The sequence below is a fragment of the Camellia sinensis genome, chromosome 12, assembly GCF_055761805.1.
Source record: "Camellia sinensis isolate YWXY chromosome 12, ASM5576180v1, whole genome shotgun sequence".
NCBI classification, from domain to species: Eukaryota; Viridiplantae; Streptophyta; class Magnoliopsida; order Ericales; family Theaceae; genus Camellia; species Camellia sinensis.
Window position 1 is genome coordinate 102,923,651 of NC_138972.1, and position 4,218 is coordinate 102,927,868.

The window sequence follows — 4,218 nt, forward strand, 5'->3', positions numbered from 1 at the left end:
GCCTGCCCCTACCTTGCTCCTACTAGTCACTTCCACTTTGTCCAGAGATTGGCTTTCCTCAAATGCAGCCCGTCCCAACATCGGGGAGTCTTTCGACATGAAGTTCCCGGTATGTGGTGTGGTCGATGATGGAGCCAATGTCCCGGAGGCCAGATCCGTCACGGTTTTTTGAAGATCTTTAATCATTCCCATCAACTCGAAAGTAGTGGGTTCACGGGTTTGAGATGGTTGAGGTTCAGGTGCACCCATCATGCATAGGTCCATGCTTTCTGGGATAAATACCTCAGGCTTGGTTAGATGGGCCGGGGTGATGTATATGCTGGGGTCATCGGTGGATGGTAGTATGTGGATGAGATTGAGGTAAGCAGGAGATGTTTGGTCATTGGGGTTTGAAGGTGGAGCTATCGTCCGGTTGTCGATGAGATTTTGGACCTCATGACGAAGGCGGTAGCAACGGTCGGTGCCATGACCGCGCTGCTGATGGTACATACAATACTTTGAGGGGTTATGTCTGGCTGGGAGTGGGTTGGGAAGAGGTTGAGGATCGAGGGGTTTGAGATGCCCTTTTTCCATCAAGGCTTTTAGTGTGCTAGTCAGGCTCATATAGAGGGGGGGAAAGTTCTACCCTGAGCTTGGATTGGGCCGGTTGTTTCTATGCTTGGTTTGGCAAAAGGGTTGGCTGTGGTGACTGTATTGATTTCGGTGGGTTTGGGAATAGCACTACTACCAGCGTTGGTACTCCCTGAAATCACCTTCTTTGTCAGTTCCCTTGTCCTGGGAATGATCTCGCTGTTGAACGCATTCTCGACTTGAACCCCCAGTTCATGCAAACTTTTGAAAGTGAATAGTGGAGCGACTATCAACTTTTGCAACATATCATGCTCGAGGTTTCGGACCATCATCTGCACTTGATCCCTCTCAGAAGGGCGACGATCTGTCATTTGTGCTGCCTTTGCTCTCCACCTTGCAATGAATTCTATAAAAGGTTCCGTTGGGTTCTGGCGAGTTGCTTCGAGCTCTTGGATGGTCATTTCAACTTGGGTATTGTAGGAATACTGATCGACAAAGGCCTCAGCCAGTTCTTCCCAGTTTTGCTTCACTGTATCCTCCAATTTGGCATACCAAGTAGCTGCTACACCCGACAGGGTTCTTCCATACAGAGAGAGTTTCTGTGGCTTAGTCAGACCCATCGGCTTTAGGACATCTAAGAAAAGTCGGATATGTACCATTGGATCTCCAGACCCGTCGAAACGGTCGATATATGGCATTTTGAATCTGTCTGGGAGCCGGATGGCAGCCTCGGTGTGCCCATCCTCAATGTCAGGAATGGAGTTAAGGCCCTATGCCTTTTTGAATTGCTTCTCAAGGTTTGCAATTTTCACTGCAGTCAGATTGAACTCATCAACATGAAAGGGTTGAGTTCTCTCATTAGGCTGCACTAGGGGTCTGAGCACCTGAGCTTGAGCCAACCCTTCTCGAGGATTTGGATCCTGCAAATCTTCAACTGGCGGAATTGGGTCAAAGTTCGGCTGGGGTCCCAACGCTGGATGTAAGGCAGATGCCCCAGATGGGCGCTGCGTTTCAATACTGGTTTCGGCCTGCATGGCAGTTCCCTGATTTAGCGCTGCTATCACGGCCACAAATTCTTCCGAACCTTGTGCCATCACGGTCTGCTGAGCCTGAACAAAGGTGATGTGACTGGCGACTGACGGGTTAGATGAACCAATGAGCCCTGACCGGCTTTTCTTTACCTCGCCTCAGCGAAAGAACACTGGTTGCCCTTGAATTGAATTTCTGACCTAACAAAGTCTATCGGCACTAGTCCAATGTACCCGGGGGATATCGAAGCCTTCTGAAGCTATGGTTCCGAGACTACCTAGCAAAAGAGAAAACAGACAGCACCTCAGCCTGATTTCACGATAACCCACATGAGCAAAGCTGAGTGAGTGTACTCTCTACTGAATTCTGCCCCAAAATTCTGCCCCAAATCTGAGTCTGATACCCACAGGTAAAGCTGACTCCTAAATACTGATAGTAATGCCCGCAGGCCTGATGCCCAAATTCATATTCTGATACATGCATTCCTGTAGAGACGCACTCTAAAGCACATAACGGATAAGTGAGAGCCAAAACACCCCTATGTTGGGGTAGGGTTTCCCTGTCCTATTTTGTCAGGAGCTAGGGTTTTACCACGCACGCAGCGGTTTCAAACAACCTACAATCGGGTAAGCAACCTGTCCTAGTTTGGAATGGTCACTATGGATCCGAATATGCACTAGGTCGAATGGTCAAAAAGGGTGCCCCGATAAAACCGGGGTTTGTGTTCCCATACTGGCAGAGCCCACAACCGGTCAGCCTTATGGTCATGCCTTGACAAGACAAGCCTCCGGCAAACCGTTCAGGAATAGCAGATGGCAAACACGGTGTCCTAGGCGCACCAATGCAAATGCAATGCAAAGAAACACACAAGTGTAGTCAAAAACAGATATCATGAGTTCGAGTCAAGTTCTCTAAATCCCCAGCAGAGTCGCCAGAAACTGTAGACGTCCCCGAACGCTCCCGGGAGGGTGAGCTCCCGTTCTGTTCATATTAGGGGTCACTACAGCTCGGACTCTCAATTTTGTCACGGTTCTTAGTCTGAACCAAAGAGTCCAAATCCGGCAAATCGTTTTGAGAAAAAACAAATTTTTGAAAGATGTGCCAAACATGGACTGCTTTGCCAGATACAGAGTCGCCACCTAAATGTTTTTTAATGGGAAATTTAGGAAACCCTGACTCGGTGCCAAAGGCCACGTGTCCGTCATCACCAAAGTTGCCTCGGCTCGGGAACTTGGGTACGATTGGGGAAGGTCACTTCGTGAGCACCCTCGCTCGCCCGATCAAAGATCGGCCTCTAATAACCATGATATCTATTTTTGAAAGCATTGTGTGTTCTTATTCCGGTTATTAGCCTAGGTTACTATGTGATGCGCACAGCATACAAGTATAGACTGGGTCGCCTGAATTGGAACAAAACATTTCAGGTTTGTTTTTGAAAGATGGTTTGCTACTCGCAAGTAGGCTTAAAATGCAGATTTTGCCACCCTCGGGTGGGCTTAGAAAAGATGGTTTTGCCACTATCTAGTGGGCTTAAAACAAATATTTGATGAATTGTCCCAATCCAAACAACCCAACCTTCACCCACAAGCATTCAGGCAGTTATATCTTATAAGCAATTAGCCTCATGGTAAGCATGCTATTCATGGCATTCACTCACACACATGCAAGGATGCTAAAGCATAAAACTCACCGAGTACTCCAAGCTAAAAAAAGAAGTTTATTAGAAATCATGCATGATCCTAAATATACAGAAATGCCTAATGCAACACATGCAAAAATGCAAACTATAGCAGGCTCGGCTATTCTAAACATGGCATATGAAATGCTACAACTAACATGTATTCACTTTGGAATTGAAAGTATAATGCAGTTAGTATGGTGCGCCGAGCCTGGTGCATGCAAAAACAGATGAATGATGCAAACATGCTATCATACTGTATGCTAATTGAAATATGCCCTAATCTAACCATCATAAGCGGATAAATAAAAGGGAGAAAGACGTGGGGTTGGAAGACATACAACACACACACGCACACTTATTACAGTTATGCCCCCGCGCAGAGGGTCCAAATAAATAATACAGTCCCGAATAAAAGAATAGTACAGTCCAAATAATACAGTCCGAAAAATATACAAATTCCTACTTAATTAACAAATTAACTAAGAAAGCTGTAAAACTAGCGTGCAAGCCAGGGACTGCCTCGCTTCTGATGAATGATGTATGTTAGGCTGCTTTGCGCGAAAATCCACCGGGATGCCCCAATTAGCCTCTGTTTAGCAGTTATTCTTGGAAAACGTGCCAGACTCCGAAAAGTTGCTGATTCTTTATTTTGCTGCAACAGAGAGCAGGAAAGGGGCATGGCAATGTATTTTCACAGATATATGCATGCCTCGATTCTCGTGCCACCGATCACGCATATCGAGGCATGATGGCCGAGGAGTCGAAATGTGCAACTCAATATAGAATGAATGCACGTATAAACACAACAAGAACCTAACTCCATCATGGGTAATCCGAAGTGTCGGTGACTGGGAATTGAGACACGTTCCGTCACTCGGAGTACGAAACGCATCTCGTTTCCCATGCCCGGGCTAACTCCTATCCCGAACACGATGCAA